Here is a 24116-nt window from a genome sequence, read left to right on the forward strand (position 1 = left end):
TTATCATATGATTTCTCTCATCTATGGAACATAAGAACTAGGAAGATTGGTAGGGGAAGAAAGGGATAAAGAAAGGGGGGTAATCAGAAGGGGGAATGAAGCAGGAGGACTATGGACTCTGAGAAACAAACAGGGCTTCAGAGGGGAGGGGGGTGGGGGAATGGGATAGGCTGGTGATGGGTAGTAAGGAGGGCACATATTGCATGGTGCACTGGGTGTTACACGCAACTAATGAAGCATCGAACTTTACATCAGAAACCATGGATGTACTGTATGGTGACTAACATAATATAATAAAAAAACATTAAAAAAAATTAAAAATAGAGCTACCCTATGACCTCGCATTCGCACTACTAGGTATTTACCCCAATGATACAGATGTAGAGAAGGACCATATGCACCCCAATGTTCATAGCACCAATGTCCACAATAGCTAGACTGTGGAAGGAGCCGAGATGCCCTTCAACAGATGAATGGATAAAGAAGATGTGGTCCATATTTACAATGGAATATTACTCAGCCATCAGAAAGGATGATTACTCAACATTTGCATTGATGTGGATGGAACTGGAGCAAATCGTGCTAAGAGAAATAAGTCAAGGAGAGAGAGGCAATTATCATATGGTTTCACTTATTTGTGGAACATAAGGAATAGCAGGGAGGATATTAGGAGAAGGAAGGGAAAAATTAAAGGGGGGAAAACAGAGGGGGAGATGAACCATGAGACTATGGACTCCGGGAAACAAACTGAGGGTTTTAGAGGGGACAGGGGTCAGGGATGGATTAGTCCGGTGATGGATATTAAGGAGGGCGCATATTGCACGGAGCACTGGGTGTTATACACAAACAATGAATCATGGAACACTACATCAAAAACTAATGATGTACTGTATGGTGACTAACATATAATAAAATATAAATAAATAGATAAATAAGTAAATAAATAGAAAAATAAATAAATAATAAACGTGGGGTGGGGAATGGGAATGGCATGATATATTCAAAGTACTAAAAGAAAAAACCTGCAGCCCAACTCTATTCAGCAAGGCTATCATTCAAAATAGAAGGAGAAATAAACTTTACCAAACAAAAAGTAAACGAAGTCATCAGTACTAAACGTGCCTTACAAGACATGTTAAAGAGGACTGTTTGAGCAGAAACGAAAGACCATAAACAGGATTAAGGAAAGCAGGAAGCAGAAAAGCAGTAAAATTATCTATGAAAATCAGTCAAGGAATTTACAAAATAAAAGGTTGTAAAATATGACACCATATACCTAAAACATGGGGGGGGGTGGAGCAGAGTAAAAATTTAGTAATTTTAGAATGGGTTCAAACTTAAGTGACCGTCAATGTCATATAAACTGCTATTGCAGATGATGTTATATATAAATCTAATGATAACCAAATTTCAACAACTGGTAACAAATATGCAAAAACAAAAACAAAAACAAAACCATCCCACATAGGAACTAAGTATATCACTAACAAAAGCCAGCAAACAGTGAGAGAAGAGAGCAAGAAAAGAAAGGAACATGAACTACAAAACAACCATAAAACAGTAACAATATCAATACACACATACCTATCAATAATCACTTTGACTGTAAATGGACTAAACTTTGTAAGTGGCCTAAATGCTCCAATCAAGAGACAGAAGGTGATGAAATGAATAAAAACCTAAGACCCACCTATATGCTGCCAAGAGACTCATTTCAGACCTAAAGACACATACCCATTGAATGTGAAGGGATAAAAAAGCATTTAGCACACAAACAGAATTGAAAAGAAAGCCAGGGTAGCAATACTTTCATTGGACAAAATAAATTCTAAAACACAGACTGTAACAACAGATAAAGAAGGATACTACACAATTATAAAGGGAACAATCGAATAAGGAGATAAAACCATTGTAAATATTTATGCACCCAACACAGGAGCACATAAACACATAAAGCAGCTAATAACAGACAAAAGGACTAATCAATAGTGATACAATAATAGTAGGGAACTCATCAATGGACAGATCATCTAAACAGAAAATCAACAAGGAAACTGTATTTGAATGATACATTGGACCAGATGATGCAACAGATACATCCAGAACATTCCATTCTAAAAATGCAAAATACACAATCTATTCAAGGGCACATGGAACATTCTCTGGAATAGGTTACATGTAAGACCACAAAACAAGTTACAACAAATTCAAAGAGACTGAAGTCCTATCATGCATCATTTCTGACCACAACTCTTTCAAACTAGAAATCAACCACAAGAAAAAATGTGGACAGAACACAAATATAGCAAGGCTAAATAACATGCTAATAAACAACGAATGGGTGAATCAAAAACAAAAACAAAAAAGAAATTAAAAACAATACATAGAGACAAAAGAAAATGAAAAAACAGCAGTCCAAAATCCTTTTGGATGTGGTAAAAGCTGTGCTAAAAGGAAACTTTACAGCAAAACTGGACTATCACAAGAAGCAAGAAAAAACTCAAACAACCTAACCGTACACCTTCAGAAGCTACAAAAAGGAAGAATAAACAAAACCCAAAGCCAATAGAAGGAAGGAAATAATAAAGATTAGCACAGAAATAGATGAAATAGAAACTAAAAAAACCAATAGAACAAATCAATGAAACCAGGACCTGGTTCTTTGAAAAGATCAAAAAAATTGATAAACCTTTAGCCAGGTCCATCAAAAGAAAGAGAGAGAGAGCACTCAAACAAAATCAGAAGTGAAGAGAGAAAAAACAAACACCACCAGAGAAATACAAAGGAGTATAAAAGGATATGATGAAGAATTATATGCCAACAAACTGGACATCCTAGAGGAAATGGATAAATTCCTAGAAACATAAAACCTGCCAAAATTGAATCATGAAGAAATAGAAAATTTGAACAGACCAATCACCAGCAATCAAATTAAATTAAAAAACTCCCAACAAACAAAAATCCAGGACTACACAGCTGCATAGGTGAATTCTACTGAATATTTAAAGAATTAGTATCTATTTCTCTCAGACTATTCCAAAAAATGGAAGAGGAAGAAAACTCCCAAATTCATTCTATGAGGCCAGGATTACCCTGATACCAAAACCAGATAAAGTCACTACAAAAAAAAAAGAACTATAGGCCAATATCTCTGATTAACATAGAGGCAAAAAATCCTCAATAATTTATTAGCAAACCAAATCCAGCATACATCAAAAAAATCATTCACCACAAAGTGAGATTTATTCCTGGGTTGCAAGGAGGGTTCAATACTTGCAATCAATCAATGTGATACATCACATCAATAAGAGAAAGGATAAAAACCATATGATTATTTCAATAGATGTAGAAAAAGCACTAGGCAAAGTACAACACCCATTCATGATAAAAATCCTCAACAAAGTAGGTTTAAAGGAAATATGCCTCAAGACAGTAAAGGCCATATATGAAAAAACCCACAGTTAACATCATACCCAAGGTGAAAAGCTGAGAGCTTTTCCCCCAAGATCAGGAACAAGATAAGGATGTCCACTGTCACCACTTTTATTCAAGATAATAGTGGAGGTCCTAGTCATAACAATCAGACAACAAGAAAAAATAAAAGCCATCCGTATCAGTTAAGGATGAAGTAAAACCTTCACTATTTGCAGATGACAAGATACAATATACAGAAAACACTAAAGATGCCACTAAAAAAGTACTAGAACTCATAAATTCAGTAATGACACAGGATACACAATTAATGTACAGAAATCCACTGTATTTCTATACACTAATAATGAAGTAGCAGAAAGAGAAATGAAGAAAACAATCCCATTTACAACTGTACCAAAAATAATAAAGTACCTAGGAATAAAACTTAACCAGGGTGAAAGACCTGTACTCTGAAAACTATAAAACACTGATGAAAGAAATTGAAATTGACACCAGAAAATGGAAAGATATTCCATACTCACAGGTTGTGAGAACAAATATTGTTAAACTGTCTATACTACCAAAAGTAGTCTACAGATTTAATGCAATCCTTATCAAAATACCAACAGCATTTTTCGCAGAACTAGAACAAATAATCCTAAATTTGTATGGAACCACAGAAGATCCCAAAATAGCCAAATCCATCTTGAGAAAGAACAATGCTGGAGGCTTTACACTTTCCAATCTCAAATTGTATTACAAAGCTACAATAATCAAAACAAAATGGTTACTGGGACACCTGGCTGGTCAGAACATGTGACTCTTGATCTCAGGATCTTGAATTCAAACCCCACATTGGGTGTTGAGCTTACTCTAAAAAACAAAAAAGACAGAATGGTTACTAGCATAAAAACAGACTCATATACCAATGCAACAGTTTAGAGAGTCTAGACATAAACTCATACATATGTACTCAATTTATGATAAATGAGGCAAAAATATACAGTAGGGAAAAAGACAGTCTCTTCAGTAAATGGTATTGGGCCACAAGCAAAAGAATGAAACTGGACTCTAACACCATACACAAAAATCAAATAAAAATGGATAAAAAATTGAAAGTAAGATGTGAAAACATAAAACTCATAAAAGAAAAACACAGAGATTAAGCTCCTAGACATCCTTCCTGATAATTTTTTGGATTTGACATCTAAGCCAAAACTGAACAAGTCAACAAAATGAAAAGTAAACTATGAAATGGGAGAAAACATTTGCAAATAATATATATGGGACTAATATCCAAAATATACGAAGAACTCATATGACTCAATAGAAAAAAAAAGATCCAATTAAAAATTTGACAGAGGATCTCAAAAGACATTTTTCCAAAGACATACAAATGACCTACAGGTAGATGAAAAGGTACCCAATACCACTAATCAATCAGGGAAATGCAAACCAAGGCAAATGCAAACTACAATGAGATACCACCACATCTACTAGAATAGCTATTATCAAAAAGTCAAGAAATAACAAGTGTTGGTGAGGATGTGAAGAAAGGGGAATGCTTTTGTACTGTTGGTGGGAATGTAAATTGTTACAGCCACTATTGAAAATACCACAGTTTCCTCAAAGACTTAACAGAACCGCGATATGATCCAGCAATTACAATTCTGGGTATTTATGGAAGGAAATGATATCACTATCTTGAAAAGATATCTGCACCTCATGTTCACTGCAGCAGTATTTAGAATAGCTAAGACAAGGACACAATCTACACGTCCATCAATGAATGAATGGATACAGAAATTGTGTGTGTGTGTGTGTGTGTGTACATACACACAACAGAATATTATTTAGCCTTAAAAAAGAAGGAAATTTTGCCACTTGCAACAACATGGATGGATCTTGAGAACATTGCGTTAAGTGAAGTAAGTCAGAGAAAGACAAATACTGTATTATCTCACTTGTATCTGGTCTAAAAAAGAAAAGAGCTAAACTCATAGATACAGAGAAGAGACTGGTGGTTGCCAGAGGTGAGGAGTAGTGGGGTGAGGCAAACAAGTACAGGAGGTCAAAAGATAGAAGAGCCTAGTTATAGGATAAATAAGTCTCAGATGTAATGTACAACAAGTTCACTATAGTTTATTATACTGTATTATATATTTGAAAGCAGTTAGGAGAGTAGACCAGAAAAAAATTTTTTGTAACAACGTGATGGGTGTAAAGTTATTGAGGCAATTATTTTGCAATATATACATATATCAAATCACTTTGTTGTACATTTAAAACTAATACAATGTTATATGTCAACATAGCTGAATAAAAAATAGAGAGTTCTCTCCAGAAACCAACTCTGCTGGCACCTTGATCTTGGACTTTCACCTTCCAGAAGCAAGAGAAAATTAATTTCTGTAAAGTTACCCAGTCTGTAGTATTCTGTTATGACAGCCTGAGAAGACTTTAATAGACCCATATTTAAAGTCATTTTTATTTCCGGTTCTATGAACTGTCTCTATATATTATTTGTTCGATTTCCTTTGGATTATTTTTTCCTCTTATGATTTGTGGTACCTCTGTATCATTTAAAAAAATTTAGTTCTTTTTCTGTATATATGTTGCATGTAAATTTTCCCACTTCATTATTTGTCACCTGAGCTTCTAGCATTTCCAAATTTTTGTCATGTAAAACAATTACACTTTTCTCTTATGGATTCTAGGATTTTTGTTAGACTTAAAAAGATTTTCATGTCCTGAGGCTATTAAAATTTCTTTCCCATCTTATTGCTCAAACTTTTATGATTTCATCTTTTACATTTAAATCTCTGATCCAACGTAGAATGATATGAAATATTAAGGATCTAATTTCCTCCCTCTAAATGGTTGCTTCATTGTATTATAAACCAAGTACTAAAAAAACCCTTTTTTTCACTACTGATTAGAAATGCCAGAATTATCATATGGAGAATACAACATTCCCTTCTATGTTTCAGTGTTTCTGGACTTTTTTTTTTTTTTTTTAAGATTTTATTTGAGAGAGAGACCACAAGTGGGGTGAGGGGCAGGGAGAAGCAGACTCCCCACTGAGCAGGGAGCTAGATGTGGGACTCAATCTCAGGATTCCGGGATCATGACCTGAGCCAAAGGCAGATGTTTAACCAACTGAGCCACCGGCGCACTCCTGTTTCTGGACTTTCTATTTAGTTTCACTGATTCATCTGCTCATTTCCCAGTATCCTTGCCACTATGGTAATTTAATATTGCTACATTATATTTAAATATATGGTAGAACAAGTGTCATGAATTATTCTTTTTGAGAATTTTCCTATTCTACCATATTTGTGTTTTAACATGGACTTCAGAAACAACCTTTCATAAAATAATTCAGGTTGGGCTCATATTAAATTTTTATAAGTTGGGGTTTTTTAAAAGATTTTGTGTACTTATTTGAGAGAGAGCACAGGAGCAGGGGGAGGAACAGAGGGAGAAGAAGGGTGAAAAAAATCTCAAACTGAGCACAGAGCCCGGGGCTCTATCTCATGACCCTGAGATCGTGACATTAACTGAAACCAGGGGTTGGATACTTAACTGACTGAGCCACCCAGGTACCCCTGTAAATTGTTTTTAAATCTTTAATTGTTTGAGGCTTTCTATACTATATTTTTTTCCTGTTAGTTTCCTCTCTATTCAAGTTCTCTTCATAAGATTATGCTCATTTCTTATTGACTTTATTCATTACTATCATATTTTTTGTGTCTATTATTCCTGGGGTCTTTTAAGTTTTTTTCCATTAATTTTCTGTTATAGTTTTCACATGTATCCATGTTACATATACTGTATATTGATTTTGGTGTATTTTTATACCCAACCAACTTAAAGTCTCCTATTGCTTAAAATTGCTTTCAATTTATAAATTGAATGTTGAACTAGAATTCATTCTGTATCAGTTTCTCCTGAGCAACCAAAGTAAAAGAAAAAGAAAACAGGTACAGCATACAGTACATTCCAAAATGAGGTTCTGGGTATCTATACAAGATCTGAAAACTAAGAACAGGCTATAAGCAAATTTTGCCACCCTCAGTTCAACATACCTCAAGGTATTTGAGAAATTGGAGAAGATGAGGAAAAAGACTTTTTGTGAGGCAGGACTATTTAAGGATAGAGTTGTCAGTGTTTCTCAGCAACCTGGGGAAAGGAGGTAGATTTTTCCTTGTCTCCTCAAACAAAGCAAGTAGACCCTAGAGATCCCAGTGCCCCTAAGATCCACAGTGGAGTGTAGTAAAGGAGTTTGTAGGAGAAATTTCTCTTTTTTTCTGCCATCTGGGGGAAAAAGAAATGGGAGCCTAATTCCCACCTAGTGACTAGATGTGGACAACACAGAGGGATCTGGCCTGGGGCAATCTATCTTGTCCTAGAGAAATTCTGGAGCAGCAAGGTTGACCACTGTATTCCTGGGGACTTGGGAGTAATGTCAGGATTTTAAGTAGCCTCTGCGAAGGGGATGTACCAACCTCATGGCTTCCCCTGCAGATAGAGATCTTCAGCAAGGTATTTACTCAGAAACCCAGAAAGGCAAAACACAATAAGAAAAAGGGTCAGGTCTGAATATGTACCAACACAGGAGAAAACCAAAAATTGATTACAACAGTATTAGATAAGTAAGACCTTTCCTGTCTCTTATCTTTCTTTCCTTCTGATGCTCCTACTTTTAGGGACAATCTAGTGTTGGGCAAAGATTAGAAGAACATGGAGGGGAAACAGAGAAACTGCACACACTCTCCTTCTTCCATAGGCTTCTATCTTTTTTTTTTTTTAAATAGATTTATTTCTTTTAAAGAGAGCAAGAGAGCAAGCATGTGGGGGAGGAGCAGAGGGAGGAGAGAGAAACTCAAGCCAACTCTGTGCTGAGCGCAGTGCCCAATGCAGGGCTCAGTCTCACAACCCTGAGATCATCACCTGAGCTGAAACCAAGAATCGGATGCTTAACCCACTGTGCCACCCAGGTGCCCCACAGGCTTCTTCTGTCTTTAAGACTGAGGTGCTAAGTTGTGAATGTTGTTAATTAAATTATTGACAGTTATAATAAACACAGAAGAAACTCAATTTTTAAAAAAGTAAGACTGAGCTATAGGAAGAGAGAAGTCTTAATTTTAAACAGAGTTTAGAGTCCTAATCAACACAATGCACTGGGCATTTTTTTTGGCAAATTGAGGGTAATCCATCCGGTCCACTAGATTTTTTACTAGTAAAGACTGTAAAAACACTTGTCAAACACTTCATCCATGGGTAGGGAAAAAAACATAACCTCACAGAGAAGGGTTGAAAGAGGCAATTATCGGGTAATATGGTTGTTGTTGTTGTTTAAGATTTTATTTATTTGAGAGAGAGAAAGCATGAACAGGGGAAAAGGGAGAAGCAGACTCCCCGCTGAGCAAGGAGCCCAATGCGGGGCTCGATCCCAGGACCCTGGGATCATGACCTGAGCTGAAGGCAGATGCATAACTGACTGAGCCACCCAGGTGCCTCTGGGAGAATACGTTTTTTGAAAATACAAAACTAGGGGGTGCCTGTTTCTCCTTCTCTCTCTGCCCCTCCCACTTGTTCTTTCTCTCTCCCTCTCTCTCTCTCTCTTTTTCAAATAAATAAATAAAATCTTTTTCTTTTTAAAGTGAAAATACAAAATTGGGCTCTGGAATGGGTTAAAGACCTAAATGTGTAAGGTAAAACTATAAAGTTAATAGACAAAACTGGAGAATTTCTTTGTGATCATAGAGCAGAAAAACAAATAGCAATTTAGTACTATAAACCACAGGGGGAAAATATGCAACTGTGGTATTAAAATAAAGCCTTTCTATTTAAAAAGAAACGGAATACACATAGGATTATTTGCAAAATCCAAAACTGCCAGGAAATTAATACTGAGAATATTTAAGAAACTCTTGCAAATCAGCAAGAAAAAGGCAGCAATCTGAATTGAAATATGAGCAAAAGGTACAAAGAGGCAATTTACAAATGGAAAAGCTCAAAAAGCTGACAAGCATTAAAAAATACTCAAAATCACTGGCAATCAGGGAAAAGCAAAGTAATACTACAAAGATGTAATACTTTAGACCCAAATATGAAAAAAGCTAGATAGTGCTGTGTTCATTGCAGATTTAGGGGCACAGAAACACTCATATGCAAAGCTAGTGGAAATGTGGACTTGTACAACCAATCTAAAGATGATTTGACACTACTCAGACAAGTAAACTCATACCCTATGACCCAGATATTAATGGCCTTCGAAAATTCTCAAACAGGTCCATAAAGGAATATACACAAAGATGTTGATTTAATTTCTTACGGTGGTCGGGTATTGGAGGTAAGCTAAGTGTCCATCCTCTGGAAGAGCAAATAGGCAAAAAGTGGTAGATGCCTTGACAAACATTTACATAGCGACAAAAACATTGTAATAACATGGTAGTCAGTGAAAAAGAAAAAAGGAACAGAACACATATTTTGTGTATAGATTAAAAAAATACATGCATGTAAAATATACAACTTTGGAAGAATATATTCAATATAAAGATATTCTGAATGTCTGTAGTGGGAGAATGGAAACAGGTTGGAGATTGAACAGAAACTGACAGAGTCCTTCATTAATTAATGATTAGTGTTTAACTCAACTTCAGATTCAGAGGGTAATAAAAAAATTATAAACATTTTTCCTCTCTGTATACTCCCTATGGATCAAGCATTTAATGATAATATTACTTCTTTTCAGAATTTTATTTTACCTCTAAGTTTTTTCTTGTTGAACTACTCTACCTAGCACCTCTAAAGAAATGTTAACTAGTAGTAGAAAAAAATGGATATACTTGTCTCTTTACTGACTTAATAGGAATGCTTCTCGTGTTTCCCTATTAAGAATCACAAACTTCGGCACCTAGGTGGCTCAGCTGGTTAAGCATCTGCCTTCAGCTCAGGTCATGATCCCAGAGTCCCAGGATCGAGTCCTGCATCGGGCTTCCTGCTCAGCAGGGAGTCTGCTCTTCCCTCTGCCCTCGCCCCACTCTTGTGTTCTCTCTCACTCTCTCTATCAAATAAGTAAAAATCTATTAAAAAACAAAAGGATCACAAACTTGTCATTCATCTTCTTGTGTATTTTCTACTATAGTCACTGCATTTCTACAGTTACTCTCATTAAGTCAGAATGGGTAATAATTCTAATTGAAGTGAAAGTGAATTTCAAGGTGCAATCAGTACAGGAAGGAATATAGTCAGGGAGAAGGAAGTTAGAGAAGTTAGAGCCTCTCAGCATAGACTGGGACAGAAAGGACTAGGAAAAACAATCCATGTTCAAGGAAACTAAGGGGGAAAGGCTATAGACTCAATGGTACTGGAGAAAGATTCTCACCTTGATTTGCACTCCTGAGAAACACCAGCAAACACCTAAATGATTTTAATCACATTCAAAGCACCAAGTCCTTATCTTCAGAAAATACTCTAACTAGTCTGTTATCTTCAATTTTTTATACCTTTATTTTTTACATTTAACATGAAAGGCCAGGTCATGTGATTATCATTAGAAGGGCCCAAACTCAAAACTGAATGGTGACAAGTTATTTCAGTCTCTGCCATGCCAACACTCATCTGGGGAAAATGGCCCCAGCAGGTACAATCTGCACGTTTCTTTGGCTTGTGCTTCTGTCAAATCTAATCAGAAATTTCAGTGTCAATTTTCATTCTTCCTTCTCCTCCTCCATTAAATCCTTTGGCAAATTCTAACATTTCCTTCTGACTATATCTCAAATCCCTCTATTCCCCTCTCCACTATTAACACAGTAGCTTGGGCCACCATTATCTCTTCCTTAAATATCACAATTTCCTTCTTTTTAAAAATCTTTTCCCACTTCTTAAATCTCCTTACTTCCAATGCTATTTGCTGTTTTCACGTTTAAAATATCAAAAAGAATAGGGGCGCGTGAGTGGCTTAGCCAGTTAAGCGTTTGCCTTCAGCTCAGGTCATGATCTCACGGTCCTGGGATCAAGCCCTTCATCAGGCTCCCTGCTCAGTGGAGAGCCTGCTTCTCCCTCTCCCCTGCCCCTGCTCATGACCTCTCTCACCATCTCTCTCAAATAAATAAATAAAATATTTAAAAATAAAGTATCCAAAAGAATAAGCCTTACTAAACTATTCTGACAGGTTTCCAGTGTTGGGGGGGGGAGGAGTCCTCCACACCACCAAGCAATTCTCCAACACCACCTAGATCTCCTACAATTTAACTCAATTCTGACATGATCTACCTGGAGATAGCATTAGATTCCACAGGTTAAGGGCCCAGTCTTACGAGACTACCACCTCCCTTCCGACATCAGTAGCAAGCCCAGGCTGTCACCTGTACTTCTGACCAACCAGCATACTGATTGGAGGTTCCGATAACCTCCCTCCTTGTGTTTGATTAATGTATTAGAGTGGTTCACAGAACTCAGAAAACCATTTTACTTACTAGATTACCAGTTTATTATAAAAGGAAATAACTCAGGAAAACTCAGATGGAAGAGATGCATAGGGCAAGGTATGGGGAAAAGGCAAAGAGCTTCCATGCCCTCTCTGAACTTTCCACTCTCCCCAAATTTCCACATGTTCACCAACCCAGAAGCTCTCTGAACCCCATCCTTTTGGATTTTTACTGGAGGCTTCGTTAGAGTGTTAAAAAGTGTGAAAATGACACCTGAAACGATTATAATACTGTATTTAAAAAAAAAGTGAAAATGAGTAAAGAAAATTTCATTTAAACCTCCCAATAAAGGGGAAGCTCTCAAGTACCACCTCCTTGCAGGCTGCATAACCAGCAGAAAGAAGGAAGGAATAATTCTTATTTTGCCAAGGGAGGACACTTTTCAGGTAGGAATTTTATCTCCTGCTTTTAATAAAAAGAGGGAAGATCTCTCCCTGCTTCTGCAACAATGCGCTAACCACTGCTTGCAGCCAATAAGAAAACTCCACGACCTCAACTGTTCTTCTGCAATGAACTTGTGTTCAAAACAACCCTCCCCAATTTCCTACTAAAACCTAATAAAAGCTGACCTTTCCTTTGTTTCTTCGGACTTGTCTGTGATGTGCCATGGTTTTCTTGTCCCAAATTGTAATTCTTCTGCTGTTTCTAAATAAACTCATTTTGCTAGCAAAATAACTATTTTAAAAGAAAACCACAGGCCCAAAACAGATTTACAGGGGTTTAATACCTAACCTAACAGCACTTTCAACCTCCCCCAGAAATGCTGTCTTAACCAGTCTGGTCAGTACCAATAAAGTTATTTGTCAAAGAAGCCCTCTCCATCCCCCAAAGGAAAATGAGGAAATTCACCTAATAAGATGCTTTCCTCTCCAGAACAAGGTGACCTTGATCCTGAATTGGGCGCTTGGACTCTCTAAACAGCAGTTGTTCATTTGCCAAATCGGAGTTCCAGCCTAGGCTTTATTTTGACTTAGGCTCAAGCACAAGGGAGACAGCACAAAGGGAAGACCCTCAGGCTGTCCCCCCAGGAGAGGTCAAGGAGAACTTTACAGACTTAAGCCGGAAAAGGATGATGGCTAAGCATGTAGGGCAGGGATTTTTTTGGGGGGCACTTGCACACTTAAAGGTCATGCTTCTTCATGTGTCACATGTCTAATTCCACCCCTGGGCATGATTTTTAGTATTAAAACGTGGGAGAAATTTGGCGAAAGGTCAGCACTGGGTCCGTTTTGGTGCAGAATGGTTTGTTCCGGTTCTTGCAGCCCTGCTTCCCTTTTAGGTGTACAGCGTACCTCTGCATTCCCGCGAGGTATGTTACTAACGAAGCTTGGGGCTCAGCTCGTCCCTCTACAGACCTAGCCAAGGAACACTGGATTTTTTGGTTAGGGGTGAGGTGAATCAAGTCCAGTCCCTGCTCGTCTCAAGCTCATCTGAAATAATCCTTTTGTCTTTTTATGACTTCCTTGTCCTGCTTTTAAAAACTTACCTTTCTGTAGCTCTTTGTAGATCCCCCCTACTTGATAGATTGTGAACTTGGACATATACATCTTTATTCATGTAAACTAAACTACTCTGACACATATTTCCACATGCTGCACACACAGGCATATTCCTCCACAGCCTTGCAAGAATTATTAACTTTGGTCTTTGTTCTTTTTTCCGCCAGTACTAGCTACAGGAACTGGGGACACAGGCTGCTTGATAACTGATCAAGGATAGAAGCACAAAAATGTTCACCTTTAGCCCTGAAGGCTGACCTATAGCCTGAATAGTACCGATAAGGTTTAAATAAATACATGCTAGTTGCTACATTCTTAAAGGGTCTCATGACTGCCTATAAATCTCCCTGATAGTTAATATTGAACTGAATGCTAAGCACCAGAGAAATCATGGGAGTAGAAATTTACAAGCAGAAATTCAAAGATATTTATGACATAATGCTCCCTGCATGTCCCCTCCCCCTTGAGTACTAAGCATAAAACCACCATATGGCAAAAGTGCAGCTAAATATACTTACTAAGTTGCACTATATGTCTCAAGAATTCTTTCTTGACTACTGTGCTCCATGACCCCACAACAATAACATCTCTTTTGCAGACACAGGGCAACATGTAACAAGACTGCTGGAAGGCACCAGGCCAGGATGCAGAGGACGACTCCTAACCTGGAGAAGTTTCAAGACCTTCTCTAGAAGTTTCAAGGCCCTCCAGTTCCTGCCCTAATACCCACAAGCTCTGCTAATAATATATAAACTGTTCCTAGGCTCAACAAGGCAAGGTAGATTTGGGACCTATCTTTGCCTTCTCACTGGGGTGCCCTTCAATAAACCTTTCTCTGGCTTACTTAGCATGGGGCAAACAAATCTGATTTCAGGGCGTGGCAACACATTCATGAATCATTTAATAAAGCTAACTGAATTTTTAAAATTTACTCTTGAATTTTTTAAATTTAACAATAGTTATGATTGATTAAATCACTGGCCATTGGCAAATGATTCAACCTCCTGCCCCCTCCACCCCCCCACGGCAAAAGATGGAGGGAGACTGAAAGTTCCAACCCTCTGCTGACCTGGCTGGGGTCACTAGCAAGCAGCCCAGGCTTTGGTTATTTAAGTATTTCCCAAAGTCACCTGAGTAACATAACAAAAGACATCTTGATAGCTCTCTACACTTAACTAAATTCCAAGGGTTTTAGGAGCTCAGTGCCAGAAAAGGCTATGAAGAACAAATACGTATTTATTATGAATTCCAGTATCACACTTATTAAGGTTGTAATCGAACTTTAAATAGCTTAAGGAATTTACATTAATCAAAATTAGTAATTGTTTAAATGCTCTTGAAAAGATGGTTATTGATATATTAATTAGATGTAGAAATTTAATAAAGTAAGACTTGAAGAAAACATGACTAACAGTGAATATCTTTCATCCACATTAAAAGTCCTGCAGAGGCTAAAAAACTCATACTCAGTTTGAACATGAATGAATGAACAGGATGAATATATTCCTTGGCACATGACTGCCCTCCTCTAGAGGCACAGTTAACACATGTAGAGTACCATTAGAGTTACACAAATCTAAGACATTTTGTGTATGTTTCTTCCATGCAACCCAGAAAGTAAATATCACTACTATCACTTATTAAGTACTTACTATTCTTTCATCAAATATCTACTGAGTGCCATTTATGTGCCAGTCGTTGTGTTAAATGAAAACTAAACAGACAAGAAACTCCTTTTATAAACCTCACAGTTACAATGGAGAGAAATGCTACTACACATTTCATACATCTATAGGTAAATATTTTTTTACCAAGTAACTTTTTTATATTAACAACTTAAAATTCTCTATCATTTAATATTGTATGATCGTACAAAATTTTTGGATATGAGAGGCCCCATTTTTAAGAAAAGCTCCATTTAAAAAAAAAAATTATTTATTTGAGAAAGAGAGAACAGGGGTAGAGGGAGAGGGAGAGGGAGAAGCAGGCTCCCCGCTGAGGTGGGGCTCAATCCCAGAACCCTGGGATCATGACCTCAGCCAAAGGCGATGCTTAACCAACTGAGCCACCCAGGTACTCCATGAAAAGCTCCATTTTCAGGGAGCCTGGGTGGCTCAGTCAGTTAAGCGGCTCCATTTTCAGGGAGCCTGGGTGGCTGAGTCAGTTAAGCGGTTGCCTTCGGCTCAGGTCATGATTCCAGGGTCCTGAGATCAAGCTCTGCATCAGGCTACCTACTTGATGGGCAGCCTGCTTCTCTGTCTCCACCATTTGTGCTCTCATGTGCACTCGATCTCTCTCTCAAATAAATACATAAAATCTCAAAAAAAAAAAAAAAAAAAGCTCCATTTTCCTTTCTAAAACAAATGGCTAATGATCTAATAATCCTGAACTGGGCAAAAGACCCTTGGTCTGACCCAGAAGCAGCAACTGTTTTACAAGCAATGATCTGTAAAACCAACAGGGCAATGAATATCTTGATCAACAAAACTGCTCGCTGTGGACTTTCTGAAGACAGAATAATTAATGCATAGGAGGAACAATTTCATTTATTAACACCAAGAGAACAGTCAATGTGTAACCACATTGGTTCTGCCCATGAGTATTAACTTTTTTTTCTTTTCTCCAAATCATGTAATTGCCCCCCACATCCTTTCTCATAAAAACCCCTTGCTTTCACCTTGCAGGTGGGATACTTTTCTGGTTACTGCCAGAATCTGTTATCCACAAACTGATTCTTCAATTTCAAATAACCAGCAGAGCCTTTGAAGGTCAGTGTGCTTGGCTCTGGGAAAGCCTGGAGGACACTGGAGCTGCTCTTGGAGAGAATGCAGGGCAAAGAGCCTATAAATTTACAGTGTGGAAACAGCAAACTGAAGGGCACCTGGGGCACACACGGGGAAGTTTAGTTACTCATCTCGAAGTGTGTCACTGAGAGGTAGCCTTTGCATTCACAGAGAGAGCCCTCCGGGAACAAAGAAACTGGCAGGAGCCATTTCCCTCTCTTACGCCTCAGCATAAGCACAGGGCCACCTGTGGGAACAAGTGCAGCACCCACCCTCCCTACCTAAATTGCTTACACCAAACCCCACTCCCTCCAGCCACACCATCCAGCCCCAGAACTCCAGAAATTGGTCCTTCCCATTCAGCTTGCCTCTGTTCCAGCACAGCAAGCCCCCTCCCCTGGAAGACAAGCTCTAATCCCTGCCAATAATGAGTCTCCTGACCTGGGAGTTTTGTGAGGCCTTGGTTCCAGTGGCAGCAGCGACAAGACTGATTTCACAAGCAGACCAGAGCATACCTAGTAAAAACGCACCACATTCAGGCCAGAAACCAAACATTGCCCACAACAGGTAAAGAGAGACTCTGAAGACGACTGGCCCGAAGGTTATAGCGGCCAGCACACAACAGCAGAGCACACACTGGAGACACTTCCAGAACTGACAGGCCCTGGGGAACACAGGACACTACAGTACAGAGCACTACAGGACTCTTCTTCATAAAGCCATCACAGTCAAGAAAAGAAGACATAACTGACCTTCTTAACACATAGAAACAGGTATGAGACAAAATGAGAAGACAGAGGAATTTGTCCAAAACGAAAGAACAGAACAAGGCCACGGAACAGGACAATGTCACAGCTGGAGATCTAAGTAAAACAGATAGAAGTAACATGCCTGAGAGAATTTAAAGCAATGATTATAAGAATACTCACTGATCTTGACAAAAGAGTGGAAGACATCAGTGAAACAATTAACCCAGGAATAGGGAATAACATAACAGAGATAAAGGGCTCAATAAACAAAATGAGACACACGTTTGACAGAATGAACAGGCTAAAAGAAGCAGAGGAACAAATGAATGACCTAGAGGACAGTAATGAAAAGTAATCAAGTTGAACACAGTGACTCCATCAATAACAACATTTGTATTATAGGAGTCCCAGAAGAAGAAAAGAAAGGGAAGTAGATAATTTATTTGAAGAAACAATAGCTGAAAACTTCCCTAATGTTGGGGGGGGGCAAACAGATATCCAGATCCAGGAGGCACAGAGAACCCCCAACAAAATCAACAAAAGCAGTTCCACACTAAGATAATCATAATCATATTGGCAAAATATAATAACATAGAAAAAATATTAAAAGCAGCAAGACAAAAGAAGATAGCTGCATACAAAGGGAACCCCAAGGCTATCAGCAGATTTTTCAGCACAAACTTTCCAAGCCAGAAAGGAGTGGCATGATATATTCGAAGTGTTGAATGGGAAAAACCTGCAGCCAAGAATACTCTACCCACCAAGGTTATCATTCACAATAGAAGGAGAGATCAAGATTTTCCCACACAAACAAAAACTAAAAGAATTCATGAACACTAAATAAGCTCTGCAAGAAATATTACAGGCGACTATTTGAGTGGAAAGGAAAAACTAAAAATGACAATGTGAAGATAGGAGACATAAAGGCAGTAAAAACTAATATTTGTGTAAAAAATCAGTCAAGAATCTTATCCAAAAAAAAAAAAAAAAAAGAATGTAAAATATGACACCATATACCTAAAACCTGGGGATAGGAGGAGTAAAGAATGGGTTCAAACTTTAATGACCATCAACTTAAATTAGACTGCTATATGTAGATGTCATATACATACTTAATGGAAACCACTAATAGATATGCAAAGAAAACCACTAATAGAAATGCAAAGAAAATGAGAAAGAAACCCAAATATATCACTAAATAAAACCAGCAAACCATTAAAGAGTGAAAGACATGAATCAGAGAAAATTTTCAGAAACAACTATAAAATAATAAAAAGGCAAGAAATACATATCAATTACTTTGAATGTAAATGGACTAAACGCTCTAATCAAAAGACACAGGGTGTTGGGGCGCCTGGGTGGCTTAGTCGTTAAGCATCTGCCTTTGGCTCAGGGCGTGATCCCAGGGCCCTGGAATCGAGCCCCACATCAGGCTCGCTGCTCCACTGGGAGCCTGCTTCTTCCTCTCCCACTCCCCCTGCTGTGTTTCCTCTCTCGCTGGCTGTCTCTCTCTCTGTCTAATAAATAAATAAAATCTTAAAAAAAAAAAAAAAAAAAAGACACAGGCTGACACGGGGCGCCCGGGTAGCTCAGTTAAGTCTTGGACCCTTGGTTTCGGCTCAGGTCATGATCTCACAGTTGTGAGACTGAGCCCTACGTCAGACTCCTTTGCTCAGTGTGGAGTCAGTTTGGGATTCTCTCTCTCCCTCTCCCTTTGCCCCTTCCCCCCACTTGTATGCTCTAAAATAAATAAAATCTTAAAAAAAAAAAAAAAAAGACAGGGTGACAGAAGGGATAAAAACAAGACCCATCTATATGCTGCCTACAAGAGACTCATTTTAGAACTAAAGACACCAGCAGATTGAAAGTGAGAGAATGGAGAAACACTTATACAAATGGATGTCAGAAGAAACCCAGAGTAGCAATATTTATATCAGACAAAATCAGACTTTAAAACAAAGACTGTAACAAGAGAGAAAGAACACTATATAACAATAAAAGGGACAATACAACAAGAAGATACAACAATTGTAAATATTTACCTACACAACATGTGAGCAACCAAACACTTAAAACAGTTAAAAACAAATATAAAGAAACTAATCTATAATAATACAGTAATAGTAGGAGACATTAACATCCCACCTACATCAATGCTCATATCATCCAAACAGAAAGTCAACAAGGAAACAATGGCTTTGAATGACACACGGGACCAGATGGATTTAAAAGATATATTCAGAACATTCCATACTGAAATAGTGAAATAAACACACTTTTCAAGGGCACATGGAACATTCTCCTGATCAAATCACATATTAGGCCAAAAAATAACCCTCAGCAAATTCCAAAAGACTAAAATGAAGTTGGAGTCACCTGGGTGGCTCAGTCGGTTGAGTGTTCAACTCTTGGTTTCAGCTCAGGTCATGATCTCATGGGTTCTGGGACCGAGCCCCGTTGTGGGCTCTGGGCTCAGCAAAAATGCTTCTTGGAATTCTCCCTCCCTCTTCCTCTGCCCTTCCCCCTGCTTGCACTCTCTTTCTCTTTTTCTTTCTCTCAAATAAGTAAATAAATCTTTAAAAAAAAAAAAAAGATGGAATGAAGTTGTACCATGCATCTTTTCTGACCACAACACTATGAAACTAGAAGTCAACCACAAGAAAAAATATGGAAAGACCACAAATACATGGAGGCTAAATAACATGCTACTAAACAACAAATGGGTCACCCAGGAAATAAAAGAAGAAATAAAAAAAATACATAGAAGCAAATGAAAATGAAAACACAATGGTTCAAAACCTTTGGATGCAGCAAAAGTGGTTCTAAGAGGGAAGTTTATACCAATACAGGCCTAACTCAAGAAGCAAGAAAAATCTCAAATAACATAACCTCAGAAGTTAACATAACCTAAAGGAGCTAGATAAAGAACAATAAACAAAACCCAAAACCAGGAGAAGGAAGGAAATAATAAAGATTAGGGCAGAAATAAATGGTATAGAAACAAACAAACAAAAGCCAAAAAACAAAAAAACCCCAACAAAGGAGTAGAACAAATCAATGAAACCAGGAGCTGGTTCTTTGAAAATATTAATAAAATTGATAAACCTTCAGCCATATTTATCAAGAAAAAAAGAGAAGGAACCAAATAAATAAAAACACATTTGACAGAGGAAGACTAATAACCAACACCACAGAAATGCAAGAGAATATTATGAAAAAAAAATATGCCAACAAATTGAACATCCTAGAAGAAATGGATAAATTCCTGGAAACATATAACCTGCCAAAACTGATGCAGGAAGAAAATTTGAACAGACCAATTACTAGCAATGAAACTGAATCAATAATCAAAAAAACGTCCAACAAAAAAAGTCCAGGACCAGATGGCTTCACAGGCAAATTCTACCAAACATTTAAAGAAGATTTAATAGCCATTCTTCTCAAACTATTAAAAAAAAAAAAAAAACAGAAGAGAGGAAAACTTCTAAATTCATTCCATGAGGCCAGCATTACTAATATCAAAACCAGATAAAAGACACCACAAAGAAAGGGAACAACAGACCACTACCTCTGGTGAACAGAGATGCAAAAATCTTCAACAAAATACTAGCAAACCGAAACCAACAATACATTAAAAAAATCATTCACCACAATGAAGGGGGATTTATTCCTGGGTTGCAAGGATGGTTTAATTTTGCAAAAGATACCTGATACATCACATCAATAAGAGAAAGGATAAGAACCATATGACCATATCAATAGATGCAGAAAAAACACTCGACAAAGTACAATATCCATTCATGATAAAAACCCTCAACAAAGTTGTGTTAGAACATACCTAAACATAATAAAGGTCATATATGAAAACTCACAGCTAACATCATCCTCAATGAGGAAAAACTGAGAGCCTTTCCCCAAAAGTCAGGAATAAGACAAGGATGTCCACTCTCACCACTTTTATTCAACATAGTAATTGAAGTCCTACCCACAGTAATCAAACAAGAAGATAATATAAAAGTCATCCAAATCAGTAAGGAAAAAGTACAACTTTCAATATTTGCAGATGACAGGATATAATATGTAGAAAACCCACAACACTCCATCAAAAAACTGCTAGAACAGATAAATGAATTCAGTGAAGTGTCAGGATACAAAGTAAACCTACAAAAATCTGCTGCGCTTCTACCCACCAATAATGTAGCAGCAAAAAGAGAAAATAAGAAAACAGTCTCATTTATAATTGCACCAAAAATAATACGATTCCTAGGAATAAACCTAACCAAAGAGATGAGAGACCTATACTTTGAAAACTACAAAACATTAGTGAAAGAAATTGAAAACAAGAAAATAAATGGAAAGAAATTCCATGCTCATGGACTGGAAGAACAAATATTGTTAAAATGTCCACACCACCCAAAGTACTCAATCCCTATCAAAATACCAACAGCATTTTTCACAGAAGTAGAACAAACAATCCTAAAATTTGTAAGGAACCACAAAAAACCCTGAATAGCCAAAGCGATCTTAATAAACAAAAGCAAAGCTGGAGGCATTACAATTCCTGACTTCACATTATATTACAAAGCTGTAGTAACCAAAACAGTATGCTACTGACACAAAAATAGACATATAGATCAATGGAATAGGATAGAAAACCCAGAAATGAATCCACAACTAAATGGTAAATTAATCTCTGACAAAGCAGGAAAGAGTGTCCATTGGAAAAAGAGTCTCTTCAACAAACATTATTGGGAAAACTGGACAGCAACATGCACAAGGATGAAACTGGACCACTTTCTTGCATCATACACAAAAATAAATTCAAAATGGATTAAAGTCCTAAATGTGAGACCTGAAACCATAAAAATCATAGAAAAGAACACAGGCAGTAATTTCTTGAACATTGGCCATAGCAAGTTTTTTCTAGATTGGTATCCTGAGGCAAGAGAAACAAAAGCAAAAATAAACTACTGGGATTACATCAAAATAAAAACCTTCTACACAGTGAAGGAAGCAATCAACAAAACCAAAAGGCAGCCTACGGAATGGGAGAAAATATTTGCAAATGACATTTCCAATAAAGGGTTAGTATCCAAAATATATAAAGAACTTACAAAACTCAACACCCAAAAAACAATCTAATTAAAAAGTGGGCAGAAGACATGAACAACCATTTCTCCAAAGAAGATATACAGATAGCCAACACACACGAAAGGATGTTCAACACCACATCATCAGGGAAACACAAATCAAAACTACAACGAGCTCTCACCTCACACCTGACAAATGGTTAAAACCGACAACACAAAAAACAACAGTGTTGGTGAGGATGTGGAGAAAAAAGGAACTCTTATATGCACTGTGTGGGAATGCACACTGGTGCAGCCACTATGGAAAACAGTATGGAGGTTCCTCAAAAAATTAAAAACAGAACACCCTACTATCTGATCTCAAAATCACACTACTGGGTATTTACCCAAAGAATACAAAAACACTAATTCAAAGAGATACACGCACCTCTATGTTTATAGCATCAGTATTTACAACAGCCAAGATATGAAAGCAGCCCAACTGTCTACTGATTGTGAATGGATAAAGAAGTGGTGTGTGTGTGTGTGTGTGTGTTTATATACACACAATGAAATATTATTCAGCCACAAAAAAGAATGAAATCTTGCCATTTGCAAGGACATGGATAGAGCTAGAGAGCATAATGCTAAGTGAAATAAGTCCTAGACAAATACCATACAATTTCACTCATATGTGGAGTTTAAGAAACAAAATAAGCAAGCAAAGGGGAAAAACAAAGACGAACCAAGAAACAGACTATTAATTACAGAGAACAAACTGATGGTCACCAGAGAGTAGGTGGATGTGAGGGGGGGGTAATGGGTGAAACAGGTGATGGGAATTAAGGAGTGCACATGTGATAAGCACTCCCAGGTGATTAAAATTAAAAAATATATTCTCAAAGAATTTTCAATTATGTGATAAGTTACAGTATCACTTAAATGAAAAGATATGTATGCATGTATATGAATCTACACGTTTATATATGTATATAAGTAAAACCAACATACTCAGCACTCAATATAAAATGTACCATTTGTGGGGGCATTGGTGGCTCAGTTGGCTAAACGACCACCTCTTGGTTTCCCTCAGGTCTTGATCTCAGGGTCCAGGATCCACCCCTGCCTCCTGCTCCACGCAAAGTGGAGAGTTGGTTTGAGATTCTCTAACTCTCCCTCTGCCTCTGCCGCTCCCCCTCCCCGCTCAGGCTTTCCGCGCGCTCTCTCTCTCAAAGAATAAGTCTTTTAAAATAAACAAGTAAAATGCACTATTTGCTATATTAATTTTTAAAAATTGGGAATGCAAGGAAAATATTTTCTAAGAGAAACAGTAGGTTCCAGGTTACTTGATGGGTCTTTGTTAGGCGTTTACCAAGAAAGAAAAAAATCAAGTCCTGAAAAAATAAAGCATTTCAGAGATAAAGAGAAAATATTAAGTCACCTCAAACATAACTTTTAGTAGTCACAACAATTATTTCCTCTCCAACGGAGACCTTTCTTGGAGAAGGATAAGACATGAAAGGAGATAACAGACCATTCTTTCGGGCCCGGATGAGAAAGTCAACTGGCTCCACCTGCCACACGTGACCCTCGCCATCTGAGGTGAGGCCAGAGCTTCCAAATCAATCTCCGCGTCAGAGAGGAGTCAAAGTAAGACTGTCAAGGGGCAGAGCTGTCTTGTCTTGTGCTCCCATATGATTATGTGTTACACAGTGCAAATCCACACAGTGCTGCACAGTCTCACACCCACTACTAGACACAAAGTCACACCCTCAGTCACAAACACCCTCCCTCCCCTTCCCACACTGGGCTCCACAGTCACAGTACGGGTCATGGCGGGTCAGTCACAAAGCTCCCCACACTAGCACACACAGTGGAATACAAGGTCACACAGCGCATACCCACTACAGTTACACAGCCACAGGTAACCCCCACACACAGTGTTACACACGGTCACACATTAACAATCATACCACCGGGACTCACAGTGTTATGATAAACTAATCCACACCCGCACACAAGGTATCACACACATTCACAATCACACATACATCAGTTGTCACTCACAAAATTTCCCCACCAAACCTCCTCAGCCCCTTCTGCC

The 24116-nt window shown here is 37.8% G+C and overlaps 1 long non-coding RNA gene across 2 annotated transcripts in view; it reads right to left on the reverse strand.

Moving 5' to 3' along the window:
- LOC148108255 (uncharacterized) overlaps positions 1–24116 on the reverse strand; it is a 71190-nt gene that overhangs the window by 46473 nt on the left and 601 nt on the right. The gene's annotated exons all lie outside the window — the stretch shown is intronic.

Source organism: Ursus americanus, chromosome 21, assembly GCF_024610735.1.
Source record: "Ursus americanus isolate L20-20 chromosome 21, mUrsAme1.1.p, whole genome shotgun sequence".
In the NCBI taxonomy this organism is placed as follows: Eukaryota; Metazoa; Chordata; class Mammalia; order Carnivora; family Ursidae; genus Ursus; species Ursus americanus.